The 18,380-nt window shown below is 48.0% G+C and overlaps 1 long non-coding RNA gene across 4 annotated transcripts; it reads right to left on the bottom strand.

Annotated features, from left to right (window-relative positions):
* Positions 1–14,260: 14,260 nt before the first annotated feature.
* On the bottom strand, positions 14,261–15,506 carry LOC136528300 (uncharacterized). Of its 4 annotated transcripts, none has more exons than XR_010777044.1 (3): positions 15,113–15,506; positions 14,618–15,008; positions 14,261–14,289 (listed from the first exon to the last, which is right to left on the bottom strand). It is a non-coding gene; the product is annotated as an uncharacterized lncRNA (long non-coding RNA). The 4 variants fall into 4 exon arrangements; XR_010777043.1 differs by having other exon boundaries at positions 14,261–14,329; XR_010777046.1 differs by having other exon boundaries at positions 14,267–14,721; positions 14,915–15,008.
* Between the last annotated feature and the right edge of the window lie 2,874 nt (positions 15,507–18,380).

Consider the following 18,380-nt stretch of genomic DNA (forward strand, 5'->3'; position numbering starts at 1 on the left):
TCTTCCAGCAGACGCCATATCATCTACTAAACCTTTCATCTTTGTAAAGTATTCACTTATGGAGGACGTACACTACATAGAAAAACATTTTTAGGGGCGGCTGGTAACCGTTTGTAGGGGCGGTTTTGTCAGCCGCCCCTATGAAAGGGTGGCTACAAATCATGCATTTGTAGGGGCGGTTCCCAGACCACCCCTACAAATCGATTTGTAGAGGTGGCTGGTGTTACCAGCTGCCCCTACAAATCGATTTGTAGGGGTGGTTGGTACTGTAGCCGCCCCTACAAATCGATTTGTAGGGGCGGCTGGTGACCGCCCCTATAAATCGATTTGTAGGGGCGGCTACAGTACCAACCGCCCCTACAAATCATTTTTCCACCAAAAAAATTAAATTTACAATTCAAATTCGACGGAAGGGCTGCTTAGCATACAATTATTCATCTTAGCACTTTCACAAAGACATGAAAGACATGAAAATGATACTAAGATACATGGATGATTTTTCCTTTTTGATATCATAGTGCTTAGCATATAGTTGGTATGATATTCCAGGAAGTATCACAATATAAACTTTGGTGATATTCATGGATTACAGAACAAGTGAACACACAATAAATTTACAGAACAAGTGAACACATAATATAAACTTTGATGTTATAATTAAGACTTTGCAGGGACATATGTAATCCCTGGCTCCTATACTTACTATTGTTGTTGCTGCTGTGGTGGTGGAGCTTGAAACCTTTGTGGTTGCCGCTCAAACTCTTGCTGTTGAAGTTCTATAGCTAGCTCCAGATCAGAGCTACAAGCATAGGAGGGCCAATGTGGTAGTGTTAGAATTTAGATAACACATGCAAAGTGACTTAGGAGTGGACATCTATGATGATTCAGCACGTTGAGCACATTCAAAATCATAGTAAGGCATATATTGGTCATTCAAGTACATGCTAAGCCGACAGTCCAATACACAATGACAGAAAAACCATTAAATAGTCGAAGTTCAAGAAAGTTATTACGCTTGGTCAACAGCAACAATCAACAGATCAAAAAAGAAACTATAGCTTCAACTAGCATATCATTTATAGCCCTACTGACGGACATTTTCTGCACAGTACCATTCATACAAGATTCACATGGTTGCTGAAATCCAAACTAGGAATGTTGTACACACACACAACAATAAAGCACATTGAGAAAAACAGGTAGGAAGAACATACTTTCCAGAAGTGTTGTCAAATTGAGCAAGATAATCATGTGAACAAAGATAAATTTGAACTAGTTAACATTAATGTACCTAATAACAACAATAGCAGTTTATTGATGTTATACATACAGCAGTACTCGTCATAGCTTGCTGTTCATTCCATGAATCATTTCTTGGAGTTTCAGCCTTAAAGGGTGTGAAGTTGCTGGTAAGAAAAACCCCATCTCCATTCACCTAATGATTGTTAGTTGACACATATCATATGATAAGAATTTCAGGTGTCAGACTCTAGGTATCACAAGTGCATACTGACAATCTACAAGTGCCCTCACAACTTGTTATTTCTCATGAGGATGTGGTCCAAGTTTGTTTGTGACTAGAACTACCTACACAGTACATTTGAGCCATTACTAGTTCTTTGCTAATCAAGTAATCAGGCATCCCAGAAGACATTCAAACACGAATAGTTGCATTGCAAGGTAAAGAATAGGTCTGCAAAAGCTAGAAAAGTACATACAAACCAATCTCAACAAAGAAGATCCTAAATTTGATCACTATATATTATATAGAGCAAGTTTTGATCCGATATGGTAAACCGAGGTCTCTGTCATAGCCATACTTTTGATCCGATGCATGGCATTGAAAAACAGAGCAAGTTTTGAATTTCAGACACTGTTTCTTGAATGCTCACCTTAGCTTGCCAATGTAGGTACCTTTTGATGTATTCTTTGCATCAAGCGAGATCAGGTACACTACTACAGGAATCAATTTATGCAGCGTGGCCAAAATGCACTCCGTGGCGGGCACCTCTTTTGCCCGCCACGGTTAACCAATGGCCGGCCAGCGAGGCCGGCCACCGGGGCGCCCGCTGTGGGAAATTGGTTTACCGCGGCGGGCAACCTTACCTGCCCGCCGCAGGAAATAGTTATTTACCACGGCGGGTGGTATGAATCGCCCGCCGCGGTTAATACGGTTTACCATGGCGGGCTCTTTAAACCGCCCGCCGCGGTAAAGAGTTGATTTACCGAGGCGGGCATTTTATGTTGCCCGCCGTGGTAAAGCCTGTACAAATATAGGGCACAGACCCTCCATCTTCTCCACGGGTCTTCCTCTCTCAAAACTCATGGGGGGAGGCTTTGCCCTAAAATTTGAGGAAACTTTTGATTTGAGTTGAAGGGCTTGGATTTGAGGGAGGAGGACATCATAAGAGGTTCATAAAGGCTCTCCCTCTCTCCTTCCATCCTCTCTCTCTATTTCCATCACCTAGAGTTTTCTTTAGATCTAGATCTAGATCTAGATCAATTTTAATGGAAAAAATGATGTCATGTATTTCTTTAACTTTAGATTCATCATAGATGCATGCTTCATCTTTCACATCGTCATTTCCTCTCTTTTTCATGATTTTGGACGTAAAAATCATCAATTTCTCCTAATTCTTCTTTATTTAATGTTGATTGTGATGGATAATGTTTGCAGATATGATGGATAGATCGGAATGGATGTACCGGATTGATAGAGTGAATGATCCGCGATACCTCTTTGAATTAAGGAAGTTTATTGCGGTTGGTGAAGCTCACCGTGAGAGACTGAAGCGGATGACAACCATATGTCCATGTTCTCGTTGCAAGAACCTGAAAGCCCACCGAGACAGTGAGGTGCAAACTCATTTGATCATGTATGGTTTCGTCGAGGGCTACACAGTCTGGACATTTCATGGTGAAAGAGTTGGTGCGAGTGGCGGTGCATCTGGAGTGAGCTCTTCGACGCCGACGACGATAGCACCACCGGTGAATAAAGATCCTTCCGCAGCAGCTGCGCCAGCCGACAGTGACAACAGTTGTCGTGATTACATCACGGTGGATGATCTAATGCAAGACATGGCCGACGAAGCCGGCGACAGTGGTGATGGTCAGGATACTGTGAGCCAACCCGAGGATGTGTAGCTTGTTGAAGATCTAGTCAAACACTTCGATGAAGACGACATTGTGTTGGGTTGCCCAAAGTGGTTGGAGAATTTCAGAGAGTTGAAGCAGGCGGCAGTTGATCCTCTCTATAAGGACGACGGCGATTGTCCAAAGGAGTGCACGGCGCTCCATTTTAACCTCCATATGTTGATGTTGAAGGCTCGTCATGGTTGGTCTGACACTAGCTTCAATGAGTTGTTAAGCTACCTTGCCACCACGTACCCAACGGCTAACAAGGTGCCCGCCAATACTTATCGGGCCAAGAAGCTGATCCGACTAGTGGCGATGAAGCTTAGAAAGTTTGATGCATGCCCTAACCACTGCATCCTGTATCAGGGCAATGAGTATGAGAATTTGATGAGTTGTCCGCATAGCGGCTTTAATCGATACAAGAAAAATGCTGGTTGTCGCGTGGATGCAGAAGACGAGGGAGGCTTGTGGGGTGGTCGGAAGAAGAACAAGAAGGGGGCAAAGAAGAGCAGTGTGGCCAAACAGATCTCGGCTCAGCGGGATGATGAAGAAGAGGGTTACACGCACAGGAAAAGTCCAGCACTGTCGGTGTGGTACCTGCCCATGACCGATCGCCTGCGTGCAATATTTGGGAACCCAGACGATGCCAAGCTCATGTCCTGGCATGCATCAGCTGACCGCCTAAACGATGATGGCAAGCTACGGCACCCATCCAATGGCAAGCAGTGGAAGGATTTCGACGAGGCCTACCCAGAGTTTGGCCAGGAGCCCAGGCATGTTAGGTTCGCGCTAAGTACCGATGGGATGAACCCGTTCGGTGAGCTTAGCAGCTCGCACAACACTTGGCCCATTGTGCTCACCATGTACAACCTACCTCCCCATCTATGTCAGAAGCGTAGGTACCTTATGCTGACCATGCTTATCTCCGGACCGAAGCAGCCCGACAACGATATAGATGTGTTCCTGGAGCCGTTCATGGAGGAAATGAAGATACTATTTGATGTTGGGGTCCAGATGGTGGATGCATCCCGCAAGGAGAAGTTCACACTAAAACCAATCATCTTTGTCACCATCACTGATTACCCTAGTCTCTTCTCACTGTCGAGGTAGATCAAAGGGAAGACCGGCAGCATAATTTGCATCGATGGGACCTGCTACACTTACCTTAAGGGATCCAATAAGATGGTGTACATGAGGCATAGACGGTTCCTCGCAAAAAATCACAGGTATAGAAGAAGTATTATGAATAAATACTTTGACAATTAGGATGAGCCGCAGCGTGATCAATCGACGCAGACTAGTTGGGGGACAAAGGTGTATGAGATAGTCAAGGACATGGATCAGGTGGAGTTTGGAAAGAAGAAGAAGCTGCCTGAAGAGGGGAGCAAGCAGACAAGGAAGCGAAAGCGGGACCAGACGGAGGAAGTCCTCGCCGCCGTTCCTTTCAAGAAGAAGTCAATTTTCTTCAAGTACCTGTCGTATTGGAAAACACTGAATACACCTCATGCCATCGACTGCATGCACCTAGAGAAAAATGTCTTCGAAAGCACGATTGGTGTCCTGCTGGACATCAAGGGCAAGACAAAGGATGGTATCAAGTCACGGACAGATCTTGTCAATCTAGGCATCAGGCCGGACCTTCACCCGGGACCGCCTCAGAACGGTAAAGTCGATATCCTGGGTGCGGCCTGCAACCTAACGCAAGATGAGAGGACGGCTTTTCTTAAGTTGCTTAGGGGTATCAAGGTGCCGACTGGTTTCTCTTCCAACATCAAGAGCCTGGTCTCCATGAAAGACCTCATAATGACCGGCTACAACTCACACGACTGCCACGTCATGCTGACGGTGTTCCTACCAATTATGATTAGGACTATCCGTCCAGAGTACATGAAGATGGTCATCACACGGATGTCATACTTCTTTAATCGCATCACCCAGAAGGTCATTGATAAGGCTGAGCTGCCTGCCCTGAAGGAGTTCATCGTGGAGACCCTTTGCCAGCTCGAGATGTGCTTTCCACCATCTTACTTTGATATTATGCCACACCTAATGATGCATATGGTCGATCAGATCCATCAACTAGGCCCTGTGTACCTACACCAGATGTGGACATACGAGCGGTTCATGTCCACCCTCAACAGATACGTCCATAACCGCACTTACCTGGAGGGCTCTATGATCGAGGCATACACAACGGAGGAGGCCGTGAACTAGTGTATGAGGTACATAAGAGATGGGAGGGTGATTGGGCTGCCTGTCCATCACCACGAAGGCAAAACCTCAGGGATGGGGTGCACAGGCAGAAAAGTGCACACCGATGTGGCAAACCGAATGGTGCAAGAAGCTCATTACAGCATCCTTCATCAGTTAGTGAGCATGGAGAAATATATTGAAAAGAACCTGGAAGAGATCCGCGCCGCTAATGATGGACAACGCACGGAGGCATGGGTCCAGAACCATCACAAGAGCAATTTCATAGAGTGGCTCAAAGAGCAACACATACCCCTTGAAGGATGCCCTGATGAAGATACGGAGACCGTTAAGAGGCTTGTGTTAGGCCCATCTAGCCAAATCACCACATGGCAAGGGTATGACATCTAGGGCTACAGGTTCCACACGAAAGACAAGGACAAGAAGAGCTCGGCACAGAACTGCGGTGTTCGATACGAGGGCAAAGAAGAGTACACGGGCCAGAGGAGGCAATACTATGGGCAAGTCGAAGAAATATGGGAACTTGACTATGGCCAGAACCTACGCATAACCATCTTTCGTTGCCAGTGGGTCAAACCGAATGCGGTTGCAGTGGACAGTTATGGGCTAACCATCGTGGACCTCAAAAGTATCGGCTACAAAGATGACCCGTGGGTACTAGCAACCAATGTCGCACAAGTGGCCTACTATATATATGCAGAGGACCCAAAAAGGCATGTGGTTGTGTCCAGAAAGCAGCAGATTGTGGGAGCTGATGGGGTGCAGAGTCCCGAACAATACAACAACTACGTAGAGCTCGAGCTTTTTACCGATCATCCAAAGAAGATCAAGGCCGTCGAGGACCGATTCAACAAGTTCAGGATGATGCCGTGGGCCCGCCCCGATGGTGAGAAGAGGACGGTGAAAGCACCTGCACCAAAATGATTTATGTATCCCAGAGACATATATATATATATGTAATAATGTAGTGGACTCTATATGTATCCCAGAGACATATATGTAATAATGTATCCCAGAGACTCTATATGTAACAATCCCAGATACTCTATATGCATGCATCAATCTACTCCATGGCATCCGATGGGTTGTCGGCCACAATGACTGCCATGAGGGTAGCTCTCATCAGTCATCATAACCATATACAGCGCGCTTATGATCATGTCCACGAGCAGGAGGCGACGCCGCCCATGATATGATCTCCACCAGAAGCCCAGTAGGGTATGGGTGGTCCCAGCAAGCGTCTCTCTTCTCTTCAACCCACACCACACCACACCATTGCTGGCTGGTATACGAGGAATCTAACACAGAGCGCACCATGTACTGGTGTAGTTGTGGTGTATAGGAAAGGAAACAGCCTGCAGGATACCCAGCTGAGCCGGACCCATATAATTAGCTGGGCTAGACCTTAATGTTTCTTGAGATAGGACCATAATACTGTTGTTTTATAATAAGCAGTCCTGATTGCTTGTCTTTACCGCGGCGGGCATATAACAGAGCCCGCCGCGGTTAATAGATTAACCGCGGCGGGCAACGTAACCGCCCGCCGCGGTAAACATTTTCCACGATGGGCTGTTACGTTGCCTGCCACGGTTAATCGCAACCTATATAAGCCGTCCCCACCCTCAAAATTCTAAGTCTTTCGCGCGGTTCAGTTTTACCCCGAAGGGCTACCAAAATCTCATGCCACCGCCGCCATCTCCACCGCCGATTGAGCTCCTCTGCGCACCGACCCCCGCCCCTGTTCTCCTCCCCATGCCCGGTCCGTGCCCCCATCCTCCTCTCCCTTGCCCACGCCCCGCCCCCGTGCTCCTCCGGCACCCCATCACCGGAACCCTAGCACCGGCCACTGAGAAGTCTCGCGCCGCTGCCGAGCTCCTCCACGCTAGGCCCCGTCCCCGGAACCATTGCTCCGGCTGCCGAGCTCCTCCGTACTGGGCTCAATCCCCTCTCGGAGTCTCGTTTCGTGTTGCTCGGAGCACGCACAACAAAATCTGATCCACCCCAAGTTATGCACGGTGATCCTCTCTCCCCTTTGCTGATTTGTAGATCGATTCTCCTCCCTAGGCGCGATCTATGGTTAAGACCTAGGCGGTGCCGTGGTGGGGATCCTCATCGCTTCTGTTCGTGGATGGCTCATGGCTAGGGTTAGAACTTTTGTGTCGATTTGATAGGTTCCACTGACTTTTATCACTTTTGTGCGAATTATATTGGGGTGGGGGGTTAATTGCTTGATGACATGATGATCTAGGAACTATGGCCATCTTCTAGGAGACTACAGTACTAGATATGAATCGTATCTCATGATAATTATTTATTTGGCTTATTGCTGCGTTAGTAGTTTTTTAATTTCCGGTGCAAATACGATCTGGTCAATCCTATTTTTGTTCAGCCTTATGATCCTGTCCTTATGGTTATAGAATTAGATGGGTGCGCCTGATTTTGTTCCCAAACCTCTGGTAGGTCGATAGGTTTGTGTGCCTGGCTAATTCGTCAAGTAAAAATCAGTTTTGTTGCTTTGCCCCTCTAGAATCTTTTTAGTTGAATAATCACCTAAACTGGGCTTATTGAATTTGGATCTGTATGTCTAGGGTCAGTTTTGTTGCTTTTGGTCTCTTTGCTTTGCCCCCTCTAGATCAGTCGAATAATCACCTGAACTGCTCATGGGCTTATTGAATTTGGATCTGCATGCATGTTCACAATTATTGATGGATGGATGGATATGTGCTTTGATAGTCGAAGATGTATGTTGTAGCTGTTACCTGAGAAAGTTTTTATTGTTGTCAATCTGCATGCTTAGGAGATACATGAAGGCTTATATGCAGTTGATGCTATAGCTTTTGCCTGTGAACACTATTAGTATACTGCCTACTACTACTCCCTCCTCCTCTACTCCTCTACTCCCTCCTATACTACTAGTATACTACTACTACTACCTACCTCTACTCCCTCCTATACTACTACTAGTATACTACTACTAGTATACTACTACTACTACTCCCTCCTCCTCTACTCCTCTACTCCCTCCTATACTACTAGTATACTACTACTACTGCCTACTACTACTCCCTCCTCCTCTACTCCTCTACTCCCTCCTATACTACTAGTATACTACTGCTGCTGCCTACTACTACTCCCTCCTCCTCTACTCCTCTACTCCCTCCTATACTACTAGTATACTACTACTACTGCCTACTACTCCTCCCTCCTCCTCTACTCCTCTACTCCCTCCTATACTACTATTCTACTACTGCTGCTCCTGTTTTTGATTTGTGAAAGGTTTTTGTTTAATGGGGCTGGTTCCTTTTTTGGCATATGCAATGATGAACTTTTTTGGCATTTGCCTCTCTTGCTTGTCATTGGCAGTTTGGCATTGCCAATTGCCATGATGGCCGGGCTAGGGGCATATGAGCAGTCCTTTTACTCACAGCACAGGCCGTGCCATTTGATGTATGCCCCTCATCTGGGATCTCATCTGGGGTGAACTTTGCCATCCCCATCGACACTGTGGTACAGTCGGTACCGAGCCTAATAGTATACGGGACCTCTATGAGCAACAGGTTTTAACTCTACTGTACATTAATCCACTGCCTACACTCTACTACCTACACTCTACTATCTGCTGCCTACACTCTATAGCTTGATGCAAATTTTTTGATTTGTGAAAGTTTTTTGAGATGGCTAGCTACTACTTATCCCCTTACTGGTACTCTACTGCTTGATGCAAAATGGTACTTGTATTACCTATTTCTCTCTACCACTGTTGTCTTACTACTACTGCTGCTACTCTGAATTCAACTGAACTGCTATACTACACTTGGTGAATTTTGAACTGCTATACTACTGATCTATGACGCTTTTGGTGAACCGTAGCATTTGAATTCAATTCTTTTTGCTGCCTATGATGCCAAAGAAATTTATGACAAAATTCTGAGCATATGCCACTGCCTATGATGCACCTTGCCTTTAAACTAATTCTGAGCTAAATTTGTGAGAATTTTGAGATGAATTGGTCACTCTGCTGTAATTTTGCCAAATTTGATATAATTTGTGATAATTTTGAGATGAATTGGTCACTCTCTCCTATACTACTAGTATACTACTACTACTGCCTACCTCTACTCCCTCCTGTACTACTACTAGTATACTACTACTACTGCCTACTACTTTCTAGTAGTATACTACTACTAGTATACTACTACTACTGCCTACTACTACTCCCTCCTCCTCTACTCCTCTACTCCCTCCTATAATACTAGTATACTACTACTACTGCCTACTACTACTCCCTCCTCCTCTACTCCTCTACTCCCTCCTATACTACTAGTATACTACTACTACTACCTACCTCTACTCCCTCCTATACTACTACTAGTATACTACTACTACTGCCTACTACTTTCTAGTAGTATACTACTACTAGTATACTACTACTACTCCCTCCTCCTCTACTCCTCTACTCCCTCCTATACTACTAGTATACTACTACTACTACTGCCTACTACTACTCCCTCCTCCTCTACTCCTCTACTCCCTCCTATACTACTATTCTACTACTGCTGCTCCTATTTTTGATTTGTGAAAGGTTTTTGTTTAATGGGGCTGGTTCCTTTTTTGGCATATGCAATGATGAACTTTTAAACTTATTGCTGAGGCAGTGGCATATGCAATGATGTGAACCCTTTTATGCTGAGGCAGCGGCGATGATGATCGAGTGCCCCCGCTAAACTAGGATGGCTTGTATACCAGATACAAGCAACCAGTTTAAAAGCGATGTGATGACAATGGGGCAAATCTGAGCCAACTACTACTACTTTACTACTCTAGTACTACTCTACTTTACTACTCTACTTTACTACTCTATAACTGTGTCTATACAACTAAAATATGTATTCATTGTAGCTTTCCAATGGCGGAGGAACCGATAAGCGAATGGCGTGACCCTACCCCTAGTGCATCATCATCAACTAGCCTTGAGAGCCAAGTGTCCATGACCCCAAGGCCAACAAAGAAACGTCGTATAGAGGACGAAGATGATCCGACCTATCAATCGAGGGACGACAAAGTTGAAAGTGCGTGGTCTCCAAACCCTGAACAGATGCCGGTGGTGCCTCAAGAATTGAATTTCGAGGAGGAACAAGTCAGTGACAAAGAATCCCCCGCTCCATCTCCAACCACTTCAGGCAAGTCTAGTGGTCAGAGGACAAAGCTGAGAAGGGGGGAACACGGGAGGCACCGGAGGGAAATCCACGGCGAAGTCCATGTGATCCATGAGGTGGGACCAGAGGGAAACCCATTGTCGCCACCCACAGTCCTTGCCAAGTTCAGCAACCAGGTGGCATGTATAGTCAAGGACAAGGTGGAGATCACTTGGGAGGAGTGGAACAATGTCCCGGTCGACTACAAGACACATATCTGGGGTGAGGTGACGAGGAGCTTCCATTATCCCGAGGACGCCGATCTGGACAAGTGCAGGGAGTGGGTCATGCACGTGGCAGGAAGAGCCTTTAGAAACTTCAAGTCCATGCTGACCAGGTACTACCTGAAGCTAGGCAAGTCACCCTATGTCAAATACACTATGGTGAAGGAACATCACTGGGAAGAGTTATGCAAACAAAGAACAACGGAAGAAGCAAAGGCAAAGAGCGCCAAGTTCAGCACACTCGCGAAGAAGAACCTGCACCCCCACCACTTGGGCATGACTGGGTTTGCTGGTAAGAGGCCCCAGTGGCGGGAGGAAGAAAGGGCTAGAGCTGCCGCCGGGCTTCCCGATCCATACAACGGTGTAGACTTGAGGGCTAAGGACTTCATTTATGCCCGCAAGCCGAAGAAGCTCAAGGAGGGCGCGAGCAAGTTCAATGAGCCCAAGTTCGAGGAGGTGGAGAGGGCTCTCATCGAGGTCGTTAAATCCAAGGATAGCTTCAAGGTTCGTAGGGGCCAGGACTTGCTGACCCTGGCGCTAGGAACCCCCGAGCACCGTGGCCACGTCCGTGGCATGTCATCGAAGATGAGCTAGAACTCAGTGGAGTCATGGCAATCTGACGCTGCCACATACCGGTCAAGGCAGAGGTACAAGGAGGGCATCTTTCAGAAGGGCTATGATCAAGGCGTGGCCGAAATGATCAGTCGGTCCATAAAAGAAGCCTTCATGAGCAATGACCCAGATATGGTGTCGATGAGGTCACAGATGCTTCGCCAGGCTGGCGTGGCCGTGCCTCAAGTTCCACAAGGGCAGACACAAGGGCAGCCACTGCCGATGATCGAGGATCACCCAAGGCACCCCGTCGACGACATCCAGCAACCCATGCACGTCCACCTCAACATCCCGTTCGGTAGGGCGAAAAAGTTGACCGTGGGTGAGGGTTACATGCACCCCAAAGAAGATATCAAAGATTTCAACCAAGACCAGTCCCTGCCAACTATGCTGCCGTGATACTTACATGGTATGTGACCCAATACAAAGAATTTGAAATGGAATATCCAACTGCACAAGGGGTAACGATCCTTGGAGCTGCCATTGGTTCCGAAGTCCTGTGGAACAAGGACGACATAGAGATCATTCTCTCGACGCCGACTTCTACGCCGATGGCGACACCAGCATCACAACCATCCGTTGCCGGATCTTGTCCCCCCGATGATCCGGATCATGGCGACGGCGATGACGAAGGCAATGGTGGGGATGACAAGGGAAGGAAGTCACCCCGAGGCACAAGCCCTCACCGTCATTCTCCTCCTCCAACAACAAGTCCACCTCCACCTCCCGATAGTCCGTCTAAGGGCACAAGCAAAGGACCGGGAGGCATGGAGGAACCGGGGGCAAAGACACCGCATGCTGCCATTACGAGCACAAGCCACTGTCCTCCACCATCGGCGAAGACTAAAGGCGACCAAGGGCATCTCACATACTCACTTGAGTTCGAAAGGTATGGTAGCGGCGAGCATAATTTGCTAATAACTTTTCTTTGCCATAATATGGTACTAACATTTCTATCCCAAGCCGAGATCACCTTTCCATCTATTTCCTGAATCGGATGACTGCCCCGGCCATTACGAGCATGGAAAGTTCATGATAACCAAGGCCCAGCTCATCGACGAGGAAAGGTGGGAGACAAGGAGGTTTCATCTCTGGTACATGGAAGCGGCAAAAGCTGGCCTACATGGTTTTCTAGTCAAGGTTGTAGCGGAGTACTTCCACTTGCCCGACAACGATGTAGAACTCCCCGTGGACTTCCACGACATGTACAAACTACTACGGGAACAAGACCTTGACATCGCCCAAGTCACCTTGTTCTCTATGTAAGTGATGAATTGCGAGTTTCACATATCACCTGCCTTTGAATCGGTCAAGACTACTTATATATGCCACGATGGCTTGTCCTTGCAGGTTGATGGCCTATATATCCAAGGAACTAAAACTTGATGTTATCTATCTATCTCCAATGCATATTGCTCAAAGAGTCATCATTGGTTACCACCTAGATGACAATCATCCAACCATGAAAGACTTGACCAAGCAACAGAGAGAGGCGCACAGGAAGAAACTGATGGACAATGAGAAGTTGAACATTTCAAGGTACATACTAGGAGCAATGAAGAAGATCAGGAGAAATGGGTGTATCGTAGCTGCCTACCACTTTGGGTAAGTCGAAGACATGCCTGTAGAGATAAGTGGGTAGCTAGCTAGTATTATTATTTCTCGTCGTAACCTGTATTTTGTTTTAATGGCGCAGCCAAGGCCTCGAGGGTCACTGGGTTGCATTTATCATCTACCCTCAGGATGGCAGGGCCTGCGTATTTGATTCGTTGAGAATGCCAAACTTAAAAGGGTACAAGGCCTTTGAAGATTGCCTCAGAGTGTAAGTGACTGAACTGTCTTCTCATATGCGTTCTAATGCCCTGCCTAATACTAGTACATTTCGTATAGCGCTTATAAGGAGTACGTGAAGGATCCTGAATGCTATGATCGAAGAACAGAGAATTTTAAGGCTAAGCATAAGAACCGCATCAAAATCAGACGCAACTTTTCGGTAAGTATTTGAAAGGTTTAATTGTGCTTTCTGTTCATAAGCGTTCTAATGCCTGTATTCTAATGCTTGTGTATCGATCATGCAGTGTGCCAAACAACCGGTAGGATCACAAACCTGTGGCTTCTACGTCTGTGAGTACCTGAGGGAGTGCAAGCAGTACAGCAGCAGTTGGAGGGTGCTCAAGAATGGATTGAACTGGTGGAGAGACGTGCAGAGCACCCAACACTCCTTCAAGCAGACAAAGGCGGACATATGTAAGTTTGTCTTAGACAAATACGTGCTTGAAGGGAGCACGTTCTTCAATGAGAACAGCCAGCTAGCGATTTTACCGAAGTACGAGAGGCTGAGGAAATGGCCCACGATGATGCATCCGCAGGATTACTCCTTAGGGCATGTATAACGACTTTAATATGTAAATGTAATAAATTAACGATGACAAGAACGACTAAGTGAATGTATATATATGTATATTATCTCATGTGTAATGCCTGCATACTTTTTAAGTTTAATCTGTGAAATCTGGATGTGATTTGAATTTAAATTTATATGCCTGCTGTATTTTTTTTAATTCAGGAAATAATTTACCGAGGCGGGCAAATAATAATGCCCGCCACGGCTAACGAACATAACCGCGGCGGGCCACGAAAGGTGTCCGCCGCGGTAAAATAATTTACCGCGGCGGGTGGTGCAACGTGACCGCCGTGGTAAAAGTATATTTACCGCGGCGGGCACGTTACACCGCCCGCCGCGGTAAATCGGTTAACCACGGCGGGCAAAGCCGCCCGCCGCGGTTAAGCCACGATTTACCGTGGCCTCTAGGCCGCGGCGGACGGCTTTGCCCGCTGCGAAAAATAAAAAACGTCCGCCTCCAGTAAAGTTTGTGTAGTAGTGGTATTCAGTGCCTGCGGGCCTATGACTTCTGCGTGCAGCAAGTAGAAATTTCCCATCATCAGCTAACGCTGCAGATGGGGAGAGGGAGGGGAAGAGAAGAGACATTAACTATTCCACCATTTTAGATAACCATATTTAGCATCTTCTAATTAGCTAGGACAGGAAATGTAAGTGATAGAGTAAGTGGATACGTGCACAAGATCTTTAAGGCATTCAGATATATACAGATACAATGTGTGGCAGTACTAAACAACAAAACATATCTCATAAATGGTTTAAGTAAGGAGAAACATGAATGTGTGGATGAATACAATAAAAGTTTGTAACTTGTAAGCATAAACAGACAGTTTCATTACCTTTTTCTAAAGGAAAAATACTTTGTATCTCAGATTAATAGACTGCAACCCAATCAGAATATTTTCATTGCTGATTGACATCCAGAGATATAGATCTGGACTAGCTGATACGAGAAATAAAGAGCCACCATTTAGAGCATACACAATGAAATGAGGAAAGAGTATTTTATACCGAGTACATTTGAGCCTGAAGCTTTGTTCTTACCCCAACGTCAGAATGTCAGAACAGAATCAAACATAAAAAGACAAGTAAATTCATCAGAAATTAATCTGATAGATTGAAACAATACTCACTACCATTTTGCTGGGCATGTGTACACGCACAACTTGCGGCCAGCAATCAGGGCTAGATACGTCATCAGAGTACACAATATACACTCTCCTCCCTCTACTGCTACATGTAAAAACAAACAAATCGACGGAGATATTAGCGTGCGAACACCGACGACCATATATCAGGAACGGAAGGGGAAGGGGAATGGAGGAGTGGGATACCTGGCAGATGGGACCGTCATCGTCCAGACCAGCTTGCGAGGACACCTGTCGGATAGGGACGCCGAGCAGCGGTCCTCGGAGACCCGCGCCTCAAGCCCATAGGAGATCCATCGCCTCCGCTGGTGTCCCAAACCTAGGAGAATGAGTGAACGAGGGCGAACATAGAAGAGAGGAAGGAGAGAAGGGATGAGGAGCTCACCATCCCCCGCAAGCCGGATCCACCGCGGATCTAATGGATCAACCCCGGCTACGCCAAGATGGCCACCGCGGAGGTCTGCCCGCGCTGCCGCCCTGCCCGCGTCGGGGGAGATGGGGATAGAGGGAGGGGAAGAGAAGAGACTGCCTGGACTCACCCATGTGGAGCGGATCTGGGAGCGGATCTAGGAGCGGAGCCGCGAGCGCGTGGTGGTCTCGTCTCGTCTTGCGCCCGCATGGCCGCGTGGTCAGTCACTGCGCGAACGGAAACCAGCGCGGGCCGAGGTGGGCGTCACGTCAGCGGAGGGGAGGGACGACGGGAGGATGACGGAGCCGAAGAAGAGGGAGTGAGGAGAGCGGAGACAAGAGAGAGAGAGGGAGCCACCACCGAGAGAGGATGTGGATGCCCGAGAGGGAGTTAGGGTTGGATTTTTTCTTGGGTCGGAGGTGGCTGCTATATATACCGTGGGAATTTGTAGGGGCAGCTGGTGATTCAACTGCCCCTACAAATACCAACACCGGGGCGGCTGGTGAGCGAGCCGCCTCTACAAATCAGACCCATTTGTAGGGGCGTCTCGTATCACCAGTCGCCCCTGCTATTCCATTTGTAGGGGCGGTTGGTCTTTAGGCCCCCAAGCACGCCACTATAGGGGTGGCTCCATCACCAGCCGCCCCTACAAAAAATTTGCTCCGTAGCTGTAAACTGTTTTTCACGTAGTGGTACCCTTAGATGCAGTCGCGAGCGCCATTCTGGTGCCGATGAGGCACGTGCGGGACTAGGATGCAAACATCCCCTCAATGGCGGCCTAGGCAGTGGCCGTCATCATCACCATTGACAACTGAGCGAGGATCTCCTGCCCAAGATTGGTGTCGGTGTTTGGAACAGCCAACTAATAAATTTGTAATATTGTGCGTCTGGCTCGGATGGTGTGCTAAGTGGACACAATGATTATACTAGTTCGGGCCGAATGTCCCTACATCCAGTTTTGGGCTGCTCGTGTTACCAGCACTAAGTTTATAGTAGGGGGTTACAAACTGGTGAGAGAGCGAGGAGCTCCCAAGTCTCTGTGGTTTGATTGCTCGATGCTTCTTTGCTTGATCTATCGGTCGATCGATCTCTACTCTGAACAGTGCCCTGCCTTCCCTTTTATAGACCAAGGGGAGAGAATAGGATACTAGATATCGAGAGAAGGGAAGAGGGAAAAAAAGAAAGAGAAATAAGGCTCTCGGGGGTATGCCATCCTCCTCTTCGTGTGGGTCCCGCTGACCCTATAGATCATGGTGGCAGCAACGTCGCACCGGGGTCCTATTGGCCATTGCAGCATACGTGCGGGCATCGTGCGCCGTTCTTGTCTTCCATCCCATATGAGTGGACAGAATGGTCAAAGGGTCCCCTGATAGAGGCCATACGGGGGGCTGGCGGTATAGTGTCAGCCAACTGACGCCAGTTGACTAACGTTGGATGGTGGTCATGCAGGGAGTTGGCAGCATAGTGCTGGCCTATTGACATGGTGGGTGATGTGAGTCTCCCAACATGGCCCGATGCAACCACCAGTCGCATCAGGATGTGCCCGAGATGTGCTCCCGGGCGTGCGCCTCCACGCCGTAGTGGTTGAAGCAGTTCAGGTCCCACCCTGGGGGCCACTACTTTTGTTCGGTAGCAAATTGACCCCCAAGGAATGGCGAGGCGGAAATCTCACCTAGGGGGCTGGGTGAGATAGAATTTGACCCTCGAGGGTCGGATGAGGTGGAGCCCTCCCCATGGGACTGGATGAGTCGGAGGCCGCGCCCTAGCGTTAGAGGAGTCATAGCCATGCCTTTGGGTCGGACGAGGCAGAAACCTCATCCTTGGAGTCGGAGCCCACGCCTTGGGGTCAGACAAGGCGAAAACCTCGTCCTCGGGGTCGAATGAGACGTGGCCTGGCACCTAGGGGTCGGATGAGGCCACAGTTGCGTCCTTAACCATTAGATGAGCCAATGTGATGCTCATTAATCCTTTGGCTCGGATACCCAGGTATAGATATCTGATAGTATCCCTTGAGCCTTTAGAGAATTGAGACACTCCTGCAAAGGCTTTTTGCGATTTGTTGCTCCTGTGGCCATTGTGCTGTGGAGGTGGGTCGTAATTGGAACTTTGGTGTCCGTCCACGGTTTCCACAACCGGAGGTGACTCATCATTGGTCTACGACCGCATGTTTGGTCTCTTTGAGATGCCATGCCCCCGAGCCCCCGCGCATAGCAAGGGTCTAGTCGGGGGGTTGGTTCATCTTGTGATCGTCGTCCCTCATGTGTCTAATCGCTAGAATAGAGGGGCTGAGCCATGCCGTGCTTTCCTCGCTAGACGGAGCATGGTGCTCGGTGAGTTGTTAATGGGCTTGTTCGAGTGGAGCCCCAGCATCCCCTTTGCGAGGGCTTGGTTCAAGATCAGCTAGTGACTAACTCCAGATTCTTGGTGGCCGGTCCATATAGTTCTCGGATCCGTTCAACCGGTCTGAGGGCTCGATGCCTTTCTTTGGGGAAAAACCATGGACCTTGCATCATCCAAGACTCAAAACCAGGGTTAGGACACACATGGCACTTCATGTGCCTCGGGTATTGGCCGCTAGTAGGCCTGTCCTTAACCTCCCCTCACTCTAGGGTGCCCTGGAGCGGCCGTGAACCCACTGGTGGGCTAGCCTTCGAACTTCTAGGTGTTAATGGGCAGTGGGAGCGTTTTCAACTCTGCATCCCACTTACCTGCGGTGGCCCATATCCTTTGAAGGCGAATCGTTGCCCAGCAGGTCGTTCACGGGGAAGATTTGGATAGGCATGCACTCGTCTCTAGAGGCAGCGATGCAACTGATGCAGCATAGAGCAATGAGGGCACGACCCTCGAAGGAAACAGATCTGGCAAGGCGTGGGGTGCATTAATTTAGGAGGATGGTTCGCCCCTCGCTAGTTTCACCCTTACCTTATAAATGGAACCATTTCTCCCTAGCCTTCGTACGCGCAGCTGTATCCTTGCCCCTCCAGTCTTTGTGTCTTTTGCTCTCGAGTTTCGGCCTTTGTTCCCCTATTTTCGCTCCACCACCGG

The sequence above is a fragment of the Miscanthus floridulus genome, chromosome 19 (genome assembly GCF_019320115.1).
Source record: "Miscanthus floridulus cultivar M001 chromosome 19, ASM1932011v1, whole genome shotgun sequence".
Classification (NCBI taxonomy): domain Eukaryota; kingdom Viridiplantae; phylum Streptophyta; class Magnoliopsida; order Poales; family Poaceae; genus Miscanthus; species Miscanthus floridulus.